This window comes from Mus caroli, unplaced genomic scaffold, assembly GCF_978045245.1.
Source record: "Mus caroli unplaced genomic scaffold, Mus_caroli_1 scaffold_17, whole genome shotgun sequence".
NCBI classification, from domain to species: domain Eukaryota; kingdom Metazoa; phylum Chordata; class Mammalia; order Rodentia; family Muridae; genus Mus; species Mus caroli.
In genome coordinates, this window is record NW_028227272.1 from 19,534,194 (window position 1) to 19,556,809 (window position 22,616).

At 44.6% G+C, this 22,616-nt stretch overlaps 1 pseudogene; it reads right to left on the reverse strand.

Moving 5' to 3' along the window:
• Window positions 1-6,885: 6,885 nt before the first annotated feature.
• LOC110312039 (small ribosomal subunit protein uS2 pseudogene) lies at window positions 6,886-19,913 on the reverse strand (annotated as a pseudogene).
• Between the last annotated feature and the right edge of the window lie 2,703 nt (window positions 19,914-22,616).

The window sequence follows — 22,616 nt, forward strand, 5'->3', positions numbered from 1 at the left end:
GTCAATGCTCCAAGGAGATGGGGTCAAAAAAGTCTTCACAGAGGAAGTGACCCAGATATCGATTCCACTAATATTTATTGACCGTCAACCAGCACTAATTTCCATGCCAAAGGATTTCGCAGGTATCACCTCATTTATGCTTCACAAAATCCCCGTGAAGCAGATATTATTAGCCTTGTGATTTCCCAGGGTGAGGAAGGTATGTTAAGAGGTCATATGGCTAACAACTGAGGCTGGAACTTGAGCAGAAGAGTAACTGACAATGTGGCCACCCAAGAGATGAAGGTGCTGACTTTGGGGCCTGATTTTACTCATGCACACCTGCTTCATTGGTGATATAATGGACCCAATGAAGAGGAGAGAGGGGAGAGGGGAGAGGAGGGGAGAGGAGTGGAGAAAGGGGAGAGGAGAGAGAGGGAGGGAGAGAGGGAAGAGGGGAGAGGGGTGAGGGAGAGAGGGGAGAGGGGTGAGGAAGAGGGGGGAGAGGGGTGAGGGAGAGGGGGGAGAGGGGAGAGGAGGGGGGAGAGGGGAGAGGAGGGGAGAGGAGGGGGGAGAGGGGAGAGGAGGGAGGAGGGGAGAGAGAAAGCACCTAAAGCCATTATGCTCCTTTGTTTTTATTATGTTGTGAATAGTCTACTGCCATAGAGGTCAGAATTGTATAGGCTCAAAAGGGAAGGAGAAGGACAGAGAGAAAGGGGACGGGGATCCATCCTGGGTGGTGAGACTGAAGGTTACAGAAAGTGAGGAGAGGAGCCAGTGTGTGAAGTAGACACTCAGCAGGGGTACACGATTTGGGAGTGTGCCAAACAGGTAGCTGAGAGACTGAGGGGATGAGTGGGAAGCACTGTAACAGAGCTTGGGAAGGGCCAGAAAAAGAGGGACACGGCCATTGGCTCTCCCAAAAGTTGCCACATGCTTAGTTAATAATCCCCATTAATTCCTATCTTGTCCCCGTGTCCTGGAATTAAAGGCATTTTGGGGAGTGACTATTTAAAAATATAGACATAAATAGTGGGAGTGTGGTTTATAGGCCATGGGAGTTCATTACACCCTGGTTCACTAAGCCCTACACCACGGAAGGAGGGACGTGTGGAATAGCCAGCATGATCCCTAGGGACTTTTCAATTTTGACATTACAGGACTTCGGGGCCAGCTCCTCTTCCCTGTATTTGATTGGAGACAGCGGAGGCTCAGAGCCTGGGAACTTGAGCCAGCTCTACAGGCACATGAGCAGAGGCAGTTGCTGTAAGAACCAGCAAACTAGCTTGGGGCTATAATTATCAAATGCACTATTTAAGGAAGACTATTCTGGGCCTACGCTCCTCCACATAGTTTTCCCCCAAATTTTTTTGTTACTATATCATATTTCCCTTTCCACAGTGTATGCCCCTTTAAGCAGTTACCCTGAAACAGAAGGGGCCACTGTAGCATTTCAGGCCCTGGCCTGGTGTGCTTAATGATGTCCTTCAAGAACATCAAGTCCATATGTCTAAAACCTGTAAAGGTCACCAAAGTGCGTGCTCTCTCTGCCCTTTGTGGACATGCTTGATTAAGTTAAGGGCATGATATTAGGAGGTGGTCCTGGATCATCTGGGACCTGCAGGCCTACCTGCAGTCACATGTCAGACGCTGGCTTCAACACTGGGGTAAACCATGTAGTTTGAAGCCAAGGAGAGCTAACAGCCAGCAGAAGCTAAAAGACATGAGGGTAAGATTGCCCCCTAAAGCCACCCAAAAAGTATCATTGTAGGACATTGATTTCTGCATGGTAATGTTGACTTTGGACTTCTAGCCTCTACCATTGGGAAAGAATAAATTTCAGTTACTTTAAGGCACTAAATTTGTGATAATCTTTGATAATCTATGGTAGCAGCCACCGGAAACTCACACTCCTGCCTCGTTACCTACGCAACTCAGTACCTACACACGCTGCACACTTATTCCAAGTGGGTCATGGGAGCTGATTCCCTGAAGTCATCTGAGTTTTCTGCATGGGTTTTAACAGAGAGGCCATTGACTTGGGGAAGGACAAGGATATGGCTTAGCGGGGAGAAGACTTAATCTCTCCAAAGCGGTTTTCTTATCTGTAAAATGGGAATGGTCTCTGACTAGCTCACTGCTAGTACGTTAACATGGACTTCAAGTCAGTTTGTCTCTTTTAAAGCTCGGTGCCTGGGGGTATTATTTACACTGTCTACTGGACACATTCCCCCCCCCCCCCCCCCCCGGAAGATCTGCACTTGTGTCAATGCACTGCTCTTGGGAGATGCAATCAAGAGTCAGACTGGGAGAAACTTCTGTGGCTCTTACTGGCTCTGACCCTCTCGAGTGCCTGTTTTCTCCAAATCCATGAGAAAGTGCAATGGTCTGAATAGGCCTGGGAAGTCCCTGGAGTAACTGGAGTCACTGATGGGCATTATGCAAAGGCTTGACCAGATCCTAAAACCCTCTGTGTGTTCACGGCTGTCTTAGTTAAGGTTTTATTGCTCTGAAGAGGATACCATGACCATGGCAACTCTTAGAAAGGAAAATATTTCATTGGGGCTGGCTTACAGGTTCAGAGACTCAGTCCATTATCATCATGGTAGGAAGCATGGTATCATGGTACACAGCAGGACATGGTGCTGGAGAAGGAGCTGAGAGTTCTGCAACTTGATCTGAAGGCAGCAGAAAGAGACTGTGTCTCCTTCTCACTGGGCATAGCTTGATCATATAAAACCCCAAAGCCTACCTCCACAGTGACATACTTCCTCCAACAAGACCACACCTCCTAATAGTGCCACTCCCTATGGGCCAAGCATTTAAACACATGAGTTTATGGTGCAATTCCTAGTGAAACTCCCACAATAGCCATTGCAACACCATGGAGAGAGACCTTGACAAGTCTCATAACTGAACAGTGTTTGTCTTGCTTTGCCATTCCAATGTCTAATGTCAAATATTTTTGAAAGTAGGAATATATGAGCAAATAAAGTTGAAAGAGTGGATCCTGAACGCACACAACCCCCACACTCTGTTTCCTGCCACTATTTCCGTATCTCACACCAGTCCCATGGATCTCTGTTTGACTGAGAAAAATTTGAGTCTCCATCAAAAAGCCAAGTTCAGTACTGATGAGCACCACTTTTGGTGTTCTTTGAATCCATAAGGATCCCAACCACCAACAGATGCAACACCATCCCTAGTCTATGTAGACATTATACATGTACTTTCTGTATGTCAGGACCAGAAGCTTAAAAAAGCGGGGGGTGGGGGGGGTGGGGGGAGTGATTTTACATCTTCTGTCTATCAAGTCCCACCTCTTCTTTCTCTTGGGCTGTTGAAGTCTCTGCTAAATTGCATTCTGTTGCTGCAACGAACACCATGGACAAATGCAACTTAAGCAAAGAAGGCTATATTTGGCTTATACTTTCAGGTCATACTCCACCACCAAGGGAAGTAAGGGAAGAACCCCAAGCAGGAACTCAAAGTAGAAATCATGAAAGAATGCAGCTTGACCAATCACAATATCATGGTTAGCTTACTGTTTTATACAGCCCAGGACCATGGGCCCAGGGAATGGTGCCGCTCACAGTGGTTTGGGCATTCCTGTATCAATTAACAAAGGCATCATTCACAGACATGCCTATATGTCAATATGACCTGGGAAATCTTTCCACTGAGATTAACTTTCCAAGTAACTACAGGCTACGTCATCTTAACTGGTAAAGTTAACAAGGACAGGGTCCCAGAATGGGCTCTCCAGATTCTACTAGAGACATACTTGGGAGGCAGAGGGAAGGATAAAAACAGTCTGTAATTTGACAAGCTGTACTTTTCTCTTTGTTGTTATTATTGCTGTGTATGCGGTATAGACTCATTTTATAGATCTGAACTACAGAGAAACTGAGTACTAGAAAATGCCATCCTTGCCAGCTGCACATTTAATCCCAGCACTCAGGAGGCAGAGACAGGCAGCTTTCTGTGAATTTGAGGCCAGCCTGGTCTACATAGTGACTTCCAGGACAGCCAGGGATACACAGTGAGACCTTGTTTCAAAATTAAATGTCATCATAATTCTAATAATTCTACTATCTCATCTACTAACATTCTCATATATTACTTCCAAGTCATTTTATACAATTTTTATATGATTGAGATTATAGCTTATACACTTAAACCTGGCTCTCTAAATTGAACATTTAGCATAAACCACTCATAGTTTTAAGTCTCTGTATATGTCATTTAGTTTTTAATTTTATGTTTGTTTATTTTGGTTTTTTTTTAAGACAAAGTATTTTTATGTAACCCAAGAAGGCTTTGGACTCCACATTCTCTGCCTCAAGCCTTCTGAGTGCTGGCTTCTGGGAGAGTACCACCATACCATGCTTAGTCATGTAAGCACCATGCTTAGTCATGTAAGCACCATGCTTAGTCATGTAAGCACCATGCTTAGTCATGTAAACACCATGCTTAGTCATGTAAACACCATGCTTAGTCATGTAAACACCAGAGGTCAACATCATGTGTCTTTCTCACTCACTGTCCACCTCATTCTTTGAGACAAACTCCTTCACTAAACCTGGCATTCCATGAATATCTAGTTTGGCTGGCCAGAAAGCCCCCAAAGATCCCCTGTTTCTATCCCCGCACTTTTGAGGTTATAAACACATGCCATCATTTTAATTTCAAAATTATTTGAAAGTTTCATAAAGCTTTTTGACACACATTCAAGTTTTATTGGGTTTCAATACAAAACATTCTAAATAATTATCTATAATACCTGTGTTCTACATCTAGCTACCAAATAACCCACAATGCTTTCTGTATTATTCAAATTCTCTACAACCAGAGTTTAGCTAGAAGAATCAAGGCTAATTTTTTTTCTAATTGCAGATTTTAGGCCTGCTGGTTCTATATTCTACGATTTATCAAAAAAAGTCTCTTGAAAATTTCTACCTACTCCCTACTATGGATTTAACATTCATATTTAGTGTAGTATTGCCCATGACAAGCTAGAAAATGTACATAAAATGTCAAGAGCCTAAGGGTCTTAGCAGAAGATCCCATTCCAGGCCTGACTAGACTATGGAAGGCTTGAAATTCCCTCAACTATAACAGTATTGTCACAAATTCATAAGAAAAATCTCAGAAGTTGAGTTAAATTCATTGATCCTATAACTCAACCTACTTCTGTTGAGATTATCTCATTTACGCTACTGGTTCTTAGTTTCCAAAGCAGTAAACTAGAGTTGTGTCATGGTTTGTTTCCAAGATGGAGAGCTGAGGGTAAAGTCCTTTTTATGAAACTACAGGGACCTAGTGACCTACTTTTGTTTCCAGTATGCTTTCCTAAGTAGCCTAACAATGTTTCCTGATTTTACTTTCATTTCCTAGCACTGTTCTTCCCCCTTCTCAGTTTTACAGGAAAACTAATAATGTTTCCTCCTGATGAGGCAATTCATCAAATGGGTTCCTTGCTGAAAATCAGACATCAGTGAAGTATAATTTTTCTGATTGAAATGTTTGTGTGTTCTGCCAGGGGTTGAACTCTAGGCCTCCACCTAGAGCTCCAGCAAGCACTCCACCATGGAGTTACAGTCCCAGCTCATTCAATTTTCTTCTCGTCAGTGATCATCAGCTCTAAATTGTAGAGTTGCCCCATGACTTTGCCTGAATTACTGAATGTCTACAAAGGGTCACCAGAACTTCTGGGGTAGGTACCTCCACTTACCAACTAGTCTCCCTCTTTCCCCTGGGTCAGTTTTAAGTGATCGCCACTCCCTAATTAAGGCTTAACCAGCACTGATTAGGTTTAATCAGCCTCCCTCCCTTGAAGACAAAAACAAAAACAAAAACAAAAACAAAAACAAAAACAAAAACAAAAAAAAACACCCCAAAACCAAAAAAACTATTGCCTGTACCAAACCAATTCTGATGCGCAACTAATGATGGGAGGCAAATGCTGTGGCTTAGTTTCAGCATTCCTGCCTCCACGACTCAGCATTCGATTGCTCCTTACCGCCAGCTTTATCTACGGGGAATCGATCAGCACTCCATCGCTGTTTGACCACTAGATTCAGCCATCTTTGCTGTCTCACGGGCGTTTGGTGCTTTAAATCTGATGTGGAATGCTGATAGATCCACTTTTTAGAAGTCCTAAGCCTTTAGGACGTTGGAGATAACTTCATTGCGTATCTATTTTCTCCTTTGCAATCAAGCTGTTCCTTTCTCGGTAAGACACTAAAGAGTTGCAGAATTTTGAAACCGTAAGAGCAAGCATCGGTTTGCAGCTTCAAGGTTGATTTTGGCCAGATTGTTTATTGAGTGTTTTGTAGTTGTTTAACACTCCTAGCATTGTTTACATGGGTGCTGGGGATACGAACTCAGGCCCACATGCTTGCACAACAAGAACTTTACTGACTCAACCGTCTATCTCTCCATGAAGCACAGTTAGAGGAACATAGAGGAACACAGGGAGGCAGGGGAAGCTAAGGCAAGCTCCCTGAGATGACGGCTTCTAGTTCCCAGGAGTCTCTGCAAGGAGAAACATCAGGAAGGCACAAGGACAAGTATCTACACAGAACCAACAAGGGAAAAGGGAGGACCCAAGGACCCTGTAAAATGACCAAGTAAGCGACTGTTTAATGGAATTTCAGCTTTGGATTTCCCTCATCAAGAATGTATTAAGTTGTCACTTTTCTTTCCTCTGAGGCTTGGTCTTCTGTCTTTTCTGGTCATTCAGTTCTTCACTGTGCCAGAGAACAAACTTGGCAATTGCCTAGACAATGGCTGACACCCTTGCTATGCCCAGCTCCGGAGACATTATTTTTATTTTTATTATTTTTTAGGAACTTTATTTTCCTTCCATCTTTTTTCCCTTTGCTCAGATGTCTGTACAGCAGCTCAGGACCACTCAGTGGTGGCTCCAACTCACTCAGTGGCCTGAGCTGTGGGAGCAGCTGCCCAGTCTTCAGTGGCTGACTGTGCACTCCAGTCTTCTGTGGGGAACTGCTGGATGGGCACAGAGGGTACCTGCACAGCCTCAGACCAGTCGGCCACCTCAGGCTGAGCAGCAGTGAACTCAGGAGCTGGTGGAGTCCATTTACCCTGGAATTCCTCTTTGGTCACAGCCTTCTCAGCAGCAGCCTGCTCCCCCTTCTCAGTCTCCTCTAGGTCTCTGTAGAAGTAAAGATCAGGCATGACCTCCCATGCGTGCTCACGGGAGATAATACCTTGCATGCAGAGTACTTCCCTCGCCATCATCCACCACTTCAGACTGAGTGAGTTCCCGTGTTGTTGCATGAGATGGCAATGTCCACCCAGTGCAGGGGAGAATCTGTGTTACACATAACAATGGTGGGCAGGTTGACATAAGAGTCCTCTGTGAGTTGCTGGTGGTCAGCCCTGGGATCGGTCACCAGTAGAAGCCGTGGCTCCCTGAAGACTGCTTGGATCAGGTTAGTGAAGGCCCTAGGTGTGAAGCTGCCAGCAATTGGAGTGGCTCTGTGGCAGCAGCAAACTTCAGCACAGCTCACTGGCTAGTGTTCCTGGAGGAGACAACGCTGATGTCAGCAGGGTTCTCAATGGCAACAATAGCTCAGGCTGCAAGCAGCAGCTTCTCCCAGGCCCTCTTCAGCTTTATGATGTAGATACCATCACTTTCCCCTTTGTAGATGTACTGCTCCATCTGCAAGTCAAGGTGGTGCCGCCTAAGTGGGTTCCTGCAGCAAGGAATTTGAGGACATCCTCCTTCTTCATCTGCAGGGCGTCAAGGGCTCCGGATATTGTGTAAGTTTCCCTTTAAGTTACGATAGGAATCAAGAACAACACAGTATGGACCTGTCCCCAGGTAGCGTGGAAAACCTGAGACATTATTTTTAATAACTGTGTGAAGTCTCTCACTGTAATATTTCGAGTGATTGCCAAAGGTGAGGTGCACATAAGCCACCCGTCAGTACTTTAATTCTGTCCTGTCTTCTTCAATCTGTGGACATCCCACTTATAGCATGAAGATGCCTCTGTTACGAGCATATGAGGGAGCAACGTAGGCCATTTCTCTAGAGTCCACAGAGAAGGCTCAAGAAAGCTTTTACTTCATATATCCTATGCTGATGTTCACACGTGTGTCTCCTAACCACGTCCCATTTGTATGAAGTCTGAAGCATGGTGTAGCTGGAGGTCCGGAAAGAGATGTTTGGTTTCCCAGATTGTTCTTTCTCTTTCTAGACATCTTCCTGTTCCCCATTGTACTTTTTATTCACCTTGTAAGGCTTCTCACTTTTGCATACCCTTCTCCTCCGAAAAGCAAAGTAATCAAAGTGTCTCTGATCCCCAGATCTACCTACCCTTCCAAAAGGACCGTTTAGTGACAACCATTTGGTCCTCTAATTGGCTCCTGAAAAGCATCCATCCCCAGTGGCCTCACTCTGACTAGGTGCTTCTTCCTGACGCATTTCCCAAGAGTGAGCGACTTCGTTCATTTTATTAAACCCCTGTAAACAGCATCTCCTTGATTTGTTTTTTCATGGGATCAATTCTTATTTTGTTAGCTGTGAATGGGAAAAATTCGTCTTAAGAAGGAAATGGGAAACTGTCCAGGCAAATGTACAAAATGTTTATATGGACGGCATGGATACCCAGGAAATGGTCTCTATCCATCAACTCTGATCAGTGGGTATTTGATTAAGGGGAGAACAGATGAAATTTAAATAAAGTATTCCGGGCAACAGAGAAAACAGATGGTAGAGGAGGGATTGGACACGTTGAGATGGTCATTTTAGTTTGCTTTTTGTTGCTGAGATAAAGCACCATGCCCATTATCAACTGGGGAGGAAAGGGTTGATTACATCTCACAGGAGCAGCTAGGACAGAAGCTTAAACAGGAACCTGGAGGCAGGAACTGAAGCAGGGACCACGATGGATGGGGGTGGGGAGGAGAAGGCTGGTCAGTCCTTGAGCCTGAGTTTCTTAGCAGTTGGACTGTCCCACAGTAGCTGTATCAGTCAAAGCAAACTGATTACAAGCATCTACTCTGTATGCGGCCTGGATACCTCTGTAGGCTTAATAGACTGCAGACCCGGCAGGGTCCCAAACAGCACCTGGTCTTTAGTCAGCGATGGAAGTCTGGAAATCTTGGTTCTGATAGGAGCAAAGGAATCAGTTGCAGCACAAAAGAGGGAAATCAAGTGTCTCCGAGAGGGAGGCCAAGTGGGAGAAGGAAAATTATTTTCCTTTTGCCAGTCCCACCCCCACCCCCACCGCGCGCCCCATTTTAAAATCTGGGCTGCTACCAGAAGGTGCCGCCCACACTTGAGGGTTCTTCCCGCATCAATTAAGGCAATCAGAACACTTCTTCAGCTGAGGCTCCCTGCTCAGCTGTTTCTAATTTGTAACAAGTTGACATTAAAACCAACCATCACTAGCACAGGGAAGGAATGCCTTCATCTAGGAAATCCCCCCATCCCAGCCCGCCCCACGCCTGCTCCCGGCACTGGAGCCTAGACACTCTCCTTCAGGTGTCCTGCCTGGTGTTGGGTTTAGAGGTACACTGTTCACCTCTGGAAAGCCACAACAACTTGGAGTGTGCCCAAAGGAAAGCTACAACAACCATCTGAAGGGCTCAGAGAAAAGCCGGGAGGGAACTGTGGGAGGAAGTAGGAGGCGGTGGTGAGGCATCCACTGACAGGAACGATGGCTTGACTGGGGAATCCTGAGGGTTCACAACGTGCAGTCATTAGCTCAGGAAGAGCAGCTGTGGGTTTCATCACCACGAGTTCAGCAAAGGCCTGTCTCCTCACAGTTCTTAAGTGATACAGCTAAAACAGTTCTGGGAGCTTCCCCGTTACCCCAGCGACCCAGGTGAGTGGGTGGGCTAGAATAGGTGAGAAACGTCCAAGTGCATTGAGAAGGCTCAGGGTGGGAGCAGTAGCTGCCCCCTTCTTGCCACCTGGAACTTCCCAGGCCTTGAGTTCCAGTTGTCCCTTGCTGTCTGTGGGACACTAGTTCCAGGATCTAACATGGTGTCCCAGTCTGAGGATGCTAAAGACCCTTATTGTATAAGGTGTGTTATTTGTAACCTATGTACATCTTCCTGAGTACTTTAAATCATCTCCAGATTCCTTACAAAACTGAATTCAAGGCCAATGATATGTAAAATGTCATGAAACAATACGCATCCTTATGGGTAATGCATTCTAACACGTCTGTTCTATCCCATTTGATCTTTTAAAATGCTGGTCACAACCCACTGCATAACAGCTGCTATACTGCATTGTTTAAGGAATAATGACAAGAAAAGAAGTCTGTACATGGTTGGTGCAGATGTAATTTAAGAAAATTATTTTCAACTGTGGTTGATTGAAGATGCAGCACTCACAGATACAGAGGGCCCCTGGCTGCATCCCCTGCTAAGAGTCTTTGCCATTGTCTGCCCGCCCAGAGGGAGGGTGGGAGTGAGAGGGGTGCAATTTCAGATTTAGTTCATGCACAGAAGCGAAAAGCAAAACAAAAAGCAGGTGCCCAAATGATTTGAATTTCAGCTAACAAACACGTTTTTAATATTATGTTCTAAATATAGAGTGGTAATCCAAGGATGACGGCAAAGCTAGAGCCTGGCTGAATTCTCTGACAGAAGTAGAGAGGGAGGTGAGAGGAATGAAGAATCTAGTTGTTGGAGGCTATCCACCCATCTATCTATCTATCTATCTACCTATTTATCTATCTGTCATCCACCTATTTGTCTGTCTATCTGTCATCTATCTACCTATTTATCTACCTACCTATCATCTATATCTATTCATATATCTATCATCTATATCTATCTATCCATTTACCCTCTATCCTCTATCTTTATCATCTATCTCCATCTCTTATCTATCTATCTATCTATCTATCTATCTATCTATCTATCTATCATCTGTCTAGATCATCTGCCTATCTCTATTGCTAATCTATCTCTATCATCTACCTCCATCTGTCATCTATCATCTTTCTATATCTATCTATCATCTATATCTACCTACCTCTATCTATCTATCTATTTATCTATCTATCTATCTATCTATCTATCTATCTATCTATCTGTATTAGTCAGGGTTCTCTAGAGTCACAGAACTTATGGATAGTCTCTATATAGTAAAAGAATTTATTGATGACTTACAGTCGGTAGCCCAATTCCCAACAATGGTTCAGTCGCAGCTGTGAATGGAAGTCCAAGGATCTAGCAGTTACTCAGTCTCACACAGCAAACAGGCGAAGGAGCAAGAGCTAGACTCCCTTCTTCCAATGTCCTTATATTGTCTCCAGCAGAAGGTGTGTTCCACCACACCTTTAATCCCAGATGAAAGGTGTAGCCCAGATTAAATCTCTTTAAACTTGGAGATTTAATCTTCTGGAATCCATAGCCACTATGGCTCAAGATCTCCATACCAAGATCCAGATAAGGATCTCCAAGCCTCCAGATAAGGGTCACTGGTGAGCCTTCCAATTCTGGATTGTAGTTCATTCCAAATATAGTCAAGTTGACAACCAGGAATAGCCACTACACTATCTATCTATCTATCTATCTATCTATCTATCTATCTATCTATCTGCCTGTCTATCTCCTCCTGTCACTGGTTGTGGATGTGCATTTATGGAGATAGAAGAAAGGTACAAATTATTTTTAGAAAACGTAGTTCTACTATGAACAGAAACAGAAGCAGATGTCATGAGAATGGCCACTGTTTCTGCATTTCAGACATCAGCATCTTTTTGTCCTGGGAGTGTACATGGCCAAAACTATGTGTTAAAGGGCACACTGGTCCTTTCCAGCCTCCCATAGACACTCTCAGACATCTGTCTGTCCCCAAGGAGAATCTTTGGTTTCGTTTTGTTATCTTCCTCTGTTATCAGAAACTGACAAGAACACCTTTTGTCCTCTCTCCCATGAAGTTCCTCTTCACTGTTTCCATCCCCACTTCCTCTGTCACCATCTCAAATCCCGGTGTTACCCTGCTCTCTGCTGGGCACTAGAAACATCTTGTTCCTCCCCAAGGTCAGGATCCAGTGTCTAGTCCTCTTGTGGGATTTCCTTCTTGATCCTCTGCATGCTGCCTCTCCCAGGGGTGTGGTGGGGGGTGATATGAATTTCTGGAGAGCCCTAAGTCTGTCTCCCATCTCTTTCCTGACCTTTCAATGATGGTTATGTTTTCTAGGCTTTTATAAAGAACACCCTTGCATGTGTCCTGCTGCATTCTGATCACTGTGACCAGAGTTTTGTAATGGATGTAGCTTCATGAGTAACCTGTGTGACTCTGTCCATCACCCCTGCTCCGTTCATTGTGTCAATGGATATCTTAAACACCATAATAGAAAACGATGCCTCTGACTCTTCACGTGCAGTCTCCTTAGTCCTCTTGCACTGGGGGACATAAGATGCTTTGGTTGGCTCCATCTTCATCTCTTGCTTCTGTGGACAACACCTTCTTATTCTCAGAACAGCTCCCAGCCCTGCACTCGTATCTCTACTAGAATGGTCCATTGCAACATTCCAGCCTCTGGGCACAAGCAAAGGGCTTATGCCCAGTTGATTTAACCTGACCTTCCTGTTGTAGAGACAGACTCATAGGAAAGCATGTGCTGCTGGCTGGGTTGGACTCTTGCCCTGGAAGCACATGTGGGTGATTAGAGGGATGGAATGAAGGTGGTCTGTGGGCATCAACATCCCCTCTCTTCTTGTTGAGCAAGAGAACTCCACTCTGAACAGGAAGCAGAACAGCAGAGTCCTGGGAGTGACAGAGACCTGGGATCTCATCTGAGTCCCTGCATTTACTTTTTCCTTAGACTGTTTACTCCTGGACAATGATCTCTTCTTGTTGCTTCTTTGCCCATTCCCTGGCACCCACTTTTTTTCTTTCTCTCCTGATTGAGCAGCTGCTATGGTTGGGACTGGAATACACAGCATTAGCAGTGTTTGAAGATGGGGCTCAGTGGGAGGTGTTTAAGTAAGCAGGCTCTACCCTCATGAGTGGGTCCGTGCCAATTATACGTGGGCTTGATGCTGTCAGTATTCTCTCTTACCATTCTGCCTCTTGCCTTGGACAGGACAGTCAGAAGGTCCTCACCATGCAGACTTTGGACTTCTTCCAAAACCGTGAAAAAATATACATTTTTTTAAAAAAGACAGTTGTTCGGGATGCATTTAATTATTTGCAGCTCCTACAATTTGTATCCAGATTTAAATGATGCGTAGTTGAATACCTATCTCATGCCAGCACATGCCTTTCCCTTACAATTCCCAATATGGATGGAATCAAATAGGTTGATCGACCTCCCAATACACAGAAAGGAGAGAGGCCTCCATGAGCACACAGTGGGCCAAGATCTCTGCTGGGACTGGCAGAGATTTTTTTTTCTTTTCAAAAAACCCTGGATCAAGAGGGCAAAGAGGCTGGTCCAGGAGAACACCTGTGAAACTGGGCCTGTGGAGTTTGATTGCATGGATACCTAGCACATGGCCCTAGGGGTGTGAGAAATCCTGAGAGGAACCTTTACAGGTGCAAAAACACAGCTTGAGTTGCAAGGGTAGCAGGTAGTGAGCCCCATTACCTCACTGGCTGGTAGGGCTAGGGGAATGCAAATTAATTAAGCAAACAATGATGTCACAACACAGTGTGCTTGCAGAGTACATTGCCAAGAATGCTTTCAAGTATGTGTTTCTCAAAAGGCACGGCGAATGCCAGGTGGGTAGGGAGGAAGCAACGGCTGTAGGAGAGGGGTGGACATTCAGTAGGAAGGCCAAGGTCACAGAGCTGGAAAGCAAGAGTGAAGGATGCTAATCTCTCGTTAGACCGTGTGATCTGCTTCTTCCACCATTCAGGTTATCTCCGTGGCAGCAATCGTAAATTCCCTAAACACACTGGTGAACACAAGGCAAAGAAAATCAAGATGGGGTAAAGTGGGTACCAGCTCCTCCAGCTTTCTCCTGCTCCCCAAGTTCCTCATGATTCCAAGCAATGAATCATCTCACAGTACCTGGCCTCGTGCTCTGCAACGTCTCTTCAGAATGGACTGCCAAGTTGGACTTGGTGGTTGCTTCTCCTGGGGGTTGGGAGGGCAAGGTAGAGGAGGCTGCTGAGAGTTCCTGGTTGGTGTCTTGTCTCTCCCAGGACGCATCGTTCAATAATCAATCTAGGATACCTGTGGTGGTTTGAATATGCTTGACTCATAGGAGGTGGCGCTATTAGTAGGTGTGGCCTTATGGGGGAAGGCTTTGTTAGAGGAGGTGTGTTACTGTGTAGGCTGGCTTTGTGGGCTCCTAGTGCTCAAGTTCCACACCCAGTGTGGAAAAGAGAGTCTCCTTCTGGCTGCCTTCAGATCAAGATATAGAACTTTCATCTCCTTCTCCCAAACCATGTAGGAGCATAGGCTGCCATGCTCCCTACCGTAATGATAATGGACAGTACCTCTGAAATGTAAGCCACCCTCAATTAAATGTTGTCTTTTATAAGAGTTGCCTTGGTCATGTGTCTCTTCACAGCAATGAAACCCAAACTAATACAGTGTCTGACCTCCAATGTAAGTCTCTGGCAGAGCTTCTATGTCCCCACTTCCCTTGGAGGGATGATAATCCAAAAAGTTGCTTGTCCTCCAGTTGCAGACCATTGGGAGGACGCAGAACCTTTAAGATGTGGGACCTAATGGAAGGAAGTTAGGCCATTTGGGGGGTGTGTCCTTGAGGGAGTAAAGGGAATGCACTTCCTTCTCTTCCACTCTCTTCATCTGTTTGTCTTGACATGAGTAGTCTCTTGTCATATGCTTCTGCTGTGATGTAATGTCTCACAGGCTCAAAGGTAACACAGCCAAACAGCTATGGACTGGAGCTCCTGAAACTGAGAGACAAGGAACTCTCTTACTTGGTTTCTTTTTGTTATAGTAACTGAAAGCCTGATGAACACAGGCTGTAGGAGAATGAGTCTGAAGATGAGAAGTTTGGCATATGTGAGCTGAGTGATCTGGAGTTTAGTATTACTGGATCTTTTTTTTTATTTTTCTGTTGAGAAACAGTAGTGATATCTCTAGTGTTCTGACTAAGTACTGGGAGGTGAAACTGGAGAGCTAGGCAAGAGTCAGGTTGTTGGAAAACTTAGAGTTAGGTAAACCAGATAATTTATCATCCAAACTAGAATGTGGGAGTGGGGGGTGCCCAGCTAGATCTCAGGATAATGAGGCTGACCTGGAAGCGTGCTGGGGATGCTGGAATGTCTACTCACTCTCTTCTAGAGACTACAGTAAGGAATTTGAATTACAGTATATGAAAGATTACAAAGCTCCAGCAGGAAGGTACAGAACTAGATTTACAGTCCTGTTATGCAACCTGAGTGGAAAAGATAATCAGTTAATAGCAGAACAATTAGCTGATCATTTTTGTCTATGAGACAGTGTGCAGAATTTATTCAGTGTGAGAATGAACAGTTAAGCAGTGTATTAGAAGCCCTCAACAATGTAAATGAAAATGATGACGTGTTTGGAGGCCCTATGCTGGAATCCAAAGGATGTTTCTATTCTCTGCAGAAGGAGGAGCAGCACACTCCTCTACTGGTGTGCACAAAATACATCACACTTTCTGTTCTGCCAATGCAATAGGCCCAATACCAACTCTCCAACCACATCAGTTATGAGCATGAAGTCATCATGTAACTTCCCACAGGGGGTGCATGCTATCAGAATGATGCTGCTTCCTTTGATACGACAGTTGGGTATCCATCTTCCTCCCTGTCAGAAGACTTCATAAGCATGGTCAAGTGGTGATGGCTCAGCCTCATAGCCAAGTGTGAGTTAAGATACTGGTGCTTAATACTCATGATCATGTATTTTGTTTTGATTGCTACTGTTAGACAACAACTCTCACACTGCTATACAGTTTCCAAAAGCAGTCATTGCCCAGAGCTGTAAGAACCTGAATATGAATTTGTGAATGAATGGAGGAAGGTAAACAAAATTCAAATATACAAAGATAAAGCTTGATAGAGGAGTGGCATCCCATGTAAAGTTTACTCAGCTGAGAGGCAGGCTTCTTTGACTTCAAGGTCACATGACCTGGCATACTCCTGAGTCTATTTCCCAGACGATGCTTTGTGCTTACCTCTGTTTATGCATACATACAATCTCTGGTGTGTGTTAGGGTCCCATAGCAGAAAGAGTTAAGCCAGGAGACTATGGTTAGACTATAAAGACAAATGCTGCCATTACTGCTAATATTGGATGATAAATTCTTGTTATAAATATAAATTCTTGTTAGTGGTTTGAAAGGGTAGTCAGTAGGAACATGGGTATGTTACATTGATATAGGCTGTCATTAGAGTCTACAGTCCCTAAATGGACCTGTAGAACCTTGTGTCAGAGGGTCGTAGCTCAGTCACTAAGTTCCTGCTTCAACCCCATAGATGTGCTTTTTTTGCCTGGACTCTGACTATTTGATGTGTTCTCCAGAGCAGCCAAAACTTGTGATTGTGTGGCAGTTGGAAGGGTTGTCACTTTGTCTTGCCCAGCTCTGTCAGACATAAGCACAGCAGGCCCGGACCTTCTTGGAGCTGTGGCCTTGATCTCTTGCTGGTTATGGGAGCTCATGCCCTTTGGCCCCATGAGGCTCACAAGCACAACACAGCTACCCAGATCTGTTTGTTTATTTTTAAGTAATGACTTTTAATTGTGTGTGTATGCATTTATGTGGGAGTATGTGCACATGAATGCAAGTACACATGGAGGCCAGAAGAGGACACAGGATCCCCTGGAGCTGAAGTAATAGGCAATTATGATCTGCCTGGTGGGTGGTAGGATCCAAACTTTTGTCTACTACAAGAGAAATATTTACTCTTAACCCCTGAGCCATCTCTCTAACCCATGTATTTACCTTGTAAAGGAGTCATGGGGCACTAATTAGATGATGTATATGGGGAATGGATATGAGGGATGGACTGGACAGGCTGGAGGCAGAAAGACAACATAGTAGTGATTCCTATAACACAGGGGTCAGTTAGAAGGGACTGGTGGTCATGGTGGTAGTGACATGTAAAAAGAGGAAGAAGAGACTCAACAAGACATGAAAGCAACAGAGATCTATGAGATTTTAGAATTGACGGTGCAAAGGAAGAGGGGAGAAGAAATGACCCTGCTTACATTGCACGGAGAACTGACTTGTGAGATGTGTTCAGTAGTTTTCCTAACCTGCAGAGGACATGTTCCTGGATCCACAAATAACACCAAACCCATAACGCAGAGAACTTTCGTCTTTTTTACTTTAGGAAACACTTCCAAATTGCTATCATTATTATTATTGCACCTTGGGTAATTATTAAGGATAAAATAAAGGTTACCCAACATAGACACTCAGCTGCTCAGGTTGTCATTTTGGCAGCTGAGCAGGCTGCAGAGTGCCTGACAGGTTGCTGACACACGGAGGGTGGATGTGCTGGACAAAGATGATCACGTCCTGGGAGGGACAGAGTCTGGTGGGGGAGGCTCATGGAGCTACGTACATGCTAATTGACTTCCCCCTTTCTTTTGTCCTTTATTCTTTGAGGAAAATCTCACCCTGTAGCCCAAGCTGGCCTAGAACTCATGAGGTAGCCCAGGCTGGCCTAGAACTCATGAGGTAGCACAGGTTGGTCAAGAACTCAAAGTCCTTCTGCCTCGGCCTTCAGGCGCTGAGTCTGCAGGTGTTCATTATGATGCCTCACCACTCTTTTTAATTATCATTTTAAAATTTGTAGTAGTTCTCATAGTTTCTAAGTTATGACTTATGAATTTGTTGTTTCTGGAATTTTGTACTTAATACTTTTGGGCCAATTGACTACAGGTTACTGAATCCATGGAAAATGAGGCTGTAAATCCCAGGCATTACTTCACTGGGCTTAGCTATGTGTGGGAGGGACTCTGAGATATCTGGGGATGTTGGTAGAGGATTGTGAGGTTAAGGCATAGAGAAAGAGCTAGAGACATAACTGAAGCTCACCGTGAGGTGGAAAGATACCAAGAGGGTATCATACAGTGTGCTTCACGAGACTGCTGATGTATTGGCTTCCCATCACTACAATAGGATGCCTGACACATGCTACTTATGAAGCAAAGAGGTTTATTTTGGCTAACGGTTCTGAGTTCAAGCCAAGATCAGGTAGTTACGCTTGTTTAGGCCTCCAGAAACATTTACACCACATGGTAGGAATGCCTGTCTGATGGAGCGCTCAGTCTAAACCAGAAGGCAGAGGCTATAATTCCCTTCAGGACCTTAAGGCCTTCCAGAGGCCAACTGCTACAAAGTCCACAGGGTTCTGTCCTTTTCTTTTTGAGTAGAATTTAAGACGGAGTTTCATGTACCCCATGCTTGTCTCAGATTTACTGTTCAGACAGGGACCTTAAAATCCTGATATTCCTGTCCCAGGTGCTGGGGCTGCAAACATGTCACCACTCTAGGCCAACAGGGGCTTTGCTACCAACAGCCCAGGGAACACGCCTTTATCTATGGATCTTTGGGAGACAACACCCAGATTCACATCATAGTGGTGGCTTAATACAATTTCCTAGTCCCTCTTGACAACTTTCTTTCAAAAAATAAACTTCACTTTAGCCACAGGATATTTAATTAACACTCTTCTAGCTTGTGAAAATTAATGATTTTACAATTTTTCTCTTGCAAAGACCTGCCTCCAGTTCTCCTTTTTCTTAATTACGTTATTATTTCCTACAAAATAATTTAATTTGTTTCTGTCGGGACTGTGTGACATCCATCTGTGCCTGTGGTTTGCAGAGGTCAGTGGTTTTGATCCACAGTTGTCATGGGAGATGGGAAGAGGCCGCCTGATTACAGGAAGGATCGTCGCTGCAAACTTGTGGGGCAGGGTCATCTGGTTTGGTTGTTCAGCTTCTTTATTCCTCTTTTCAGTTTAATTGTGGATCTTTAATAGTTTACATAGACCATAAATTTAAAATATGTAAATATATTTAGCAAGCTGCTTGCTTCATTTAGTTCACATATGCATGGTCCTCATCCCTACTCCAGCCATTCATTGCCATCAGTCTCTCAAGTCCCCTTCCAGCCAGCCACTGCCATCAGTCTCTCAAGCCCTCTTCCATTTTCTTCCCCTTCCTCATTTAAAACAAAGCTTTAGAGTATCCTTAAAATTCTTGCCTTGTTTGTAGTTAATATATCCTAGCTATTTTTCCACATCAGAACTCAGATTCTCCATAGCTTATTTCACAGCTTTGCTATTGGTGGACACTCATGTTATTTTCATATGTTCAGTGCTACAAACCAAATACTATAAACCACCTTTGTGGCTGTGTTATTTGCACTTGGGTAAATATACCTGTAAGGCACATTCCAAGATTCGGGATTTCTGACTTCAGCGTAACCTGCAAACCAAATAAATCCTTTCCTCTCCCACGTTTCTCTTAGTCATGGTGTTTGTCAGAGTAGCCGGGAAGCAAATAAGGCATGCAGTGTACTTTTTCTCTTTTCTAATAAATCATTACCTAAACTGCTTGTTAATAACTGAACATTTGTTACAACTATTCAACGTGTAAGGTCAGAAGGCTGGGGCTTTGGAAAGTTAGTCACGAGAGTAGATCTGTCAAGAATGGGATGAGTGTGCTTATGAGGGGATGGCCTCTCTCCCCACGAGAGCACACAGACAGCAAGTAATTCCTGTGAAGCGGGAAGCCCTCACAGGACACTGAGGATCTGACTGTCTCAGCTTCTAAAGCAGTAGGAATAAAGTCAGCGTTTGCTATTTATTCGTATGCTCTCATTCTGTGGCTCTTTGTTGTGCTTCCCGAAACCCCACTAACTTCTCACTAGAACTGGAGACGAGGACCTCATTCTTGCAGCAACTCCGTTTCTGAACCAGACTGTCTGTGTCAGGTCCCAGCACCGTCCAATTGGTGACTCCTTGCATCGGTCCCTGTCACCTCCCACATGGAGCCTCTTCCTTGCCAATGCTGGCCCCTTCCTGAGTTGGGTCTCAGATCTACTGGGTTTGGTCCCTGGTACATTTCCATTCGATTGACTATGCATGTTCTTCCCTATCCCCCCCCACCCCAGTTTCTTTGATGAGCCATCTCAAAACCGAAATCGTTTCCGCTTGAACGAAACATTCATGAATTTCTGGGTTTGTATTTAGCAGCAAGGATCCCCGAGCAGGTAGCAGGTCATACGATCACAGTTTGCAAGGGATCCCAGGCCAGTGAATAATGAATGATTCTTCATACCATGTGGCCATACAAAGTCATTAATTTGCTAGAAGTTGCTGTGTTCTGATGTCCCTGAGCCTGAGGGCAGAGCCAAAGTCCTGACTGCATCGTGTTGGCACGATAGAAAGCCGCTGAGCCACTGGAGGCCAGGAGCACTGAGCCAGAACAGAGGTTAGCCTGTCACCATGAATGCGCTGAGGAGGACCAGAAGTGTCTCTGCCCTCTGCCAGCAACTGCTCTGTGAAAAAGCACAAGGTTGGCTGCCCACCAAAGACACAGGTTCCCAAATAGAGCCCATGGCCTAGAGGGAGAGGAGAGCCAGCTAAAAATAGCTGTGACGTCTCCTCGCGCGTTTTCTTCTTTCTTTTCATTTTTTTTATTCTTTAACAAGTTCACCTAAAATAGTCTGGAAACAGTCCCCCTTCTTCCGGCCCCTGAAGTAGAAAAAGAAAATAGAGAGGTCAGAATATAAAGAATCTAATCTATCCAAACATACCAAGTATCCCTCGAGGGTAGCATCTATGTCTACTCCCAGATGAAGGCTGCCCCCCCCCCCAAAGAACAGGGCCAAAGCCTGTGAGTCTTTATGGACCAATACAGGCTCTCTCTGGTAGTGGATGGGTGGATGGACTATAGTTTCCTTGAAGTTTCCAGGTCCAGGGATCTGGAGAAGCTGCCTCACGTGGTAATGTGCAAAAGCCAGGGTTAGGGTGTCCCATTTTACTAACAGAAAGAAGCTACCACTTCGGGTTTAGAGTCAGGAGAGGGACAGGCTTTCAGAGCCGGCACCTTCTCCAGCCTTGCTTAAAGAAAAAGATGGACTCTCCTTCCTCCTGGCCTCTCTCTCTGACATTCTAAAGTACTAATGTCTCCAGGGCAGTTTGACTCAGGCCTCTCCAGGGATCCTCACTGAGACAGTACTCCTATGATGGGGTGGGAAAGACAAATCCAGAGCCAGGTTCACAGCAGTAGGAGCAAGTCTGACCTTCACAATCAATTCTAGTAACAGCTTGAGTCTGGTCCACGAAGCCATCTGCCCGGATCTGAGATACAGTGACAATTCTTTAAGCAGCAGCAGCTTCTTTATTCTGTAAAGTGGTGCCATCTACATGATTTAACTTTTTTAACAGCTGCAATGGGGGTGGCACTCATTGTGTAGATATTGTCACCTCTGTTTTATAGTGGCTGTCAATGAGGCTCACGATGACTTGTTGATGAAAGGTGTACTGTTGGCAAATTTTGGAAAGTTCAGTCCAGGATCTCATCTCTCATCTCCCAGTTCAATATTCTGTCACTGCTGTTCAAAATAGGGGTTGCACTAGAGAGGGATGCCCCTTGGATCTGAAAACAGGCATTGAGAAGAAGCGTGGCTGTTGCGTGAACCCTGGGACTCTTTCAGTTATAGTGTCCTCACTGTAACGAAACAACAACAAAAATCTCATGAAAACATCTAAAAGGGGAGAGGAAAGTAATATGTCACTGTTTCAGAGTCTGGGCCCATGGTGAACCAGGACAGAACATGTGGTAGCTGCTACTCACATCCTAGAAGACAGGAAGCAGACAAAGGAACCAGGGACCAGACTGAGCCTTCAGAAGCATACCCCCAGTGACCTACCTCCCCAAGCTAAGACTCAGCTCCTAAGAAGTTTTTAAAACCTCCCCAAAATAGCTCTGCCAGGTGAGGACCAAGCATCTAACACACACGCCCATGGGAAGGCATTTCCCATTCCTATTCATTTCATAACAGTCCCATTGCCAAGTATGGATATTTACTACTGTGTAAATTTGGGCAAGAAGTTACTATTAGAACTTTGTCACATCAGTCAGGACCAAATCAGATAATAGAAATTAAGGTACAATATCTGACATAGAGAAAAGCATGTTATATGTCTTGCTATCTTATTCACCATTGTTCTTATAATGCTTGTCACTATTGTTTTTAATTTAAAATGTATTAGTGTGTGTGTATGTATGTGTGTGTGTGTGTGTGTGTGTGTGTGTGATGAAGACATGTGTTTGATGACATACATGTAGAGGTCAGAGGACACCTGTGGCATCAGGTTTCTCCGTCCACCTTTATTTGGGTTCCAAGGACTAGACTAGCATCCCAGATGTGTGCAGCAAGCCCCTTTGTCCCCTGAGCATCCCACTACCCTAAATTACCGTTATTTCTTAATAACAGTGCATTATCAACCTGGAAGACTGAAAAAGCTGATTTTACAAAGTTACAAAAAAATTGAGTATAACTTCAAAATTGGTATGCAAAGGCAGAAGGATGTGTGTATTCCAAAGTGTCATTGACTGTTGTAGTTATGTAGAAACTGTGTCTAGCCTAATAAAAACCTTCCCCCATCAGACAAATGGGCAAGCTAAGAGGGTCCCTTGGGTTTGACATCTGGGCAAGAGTT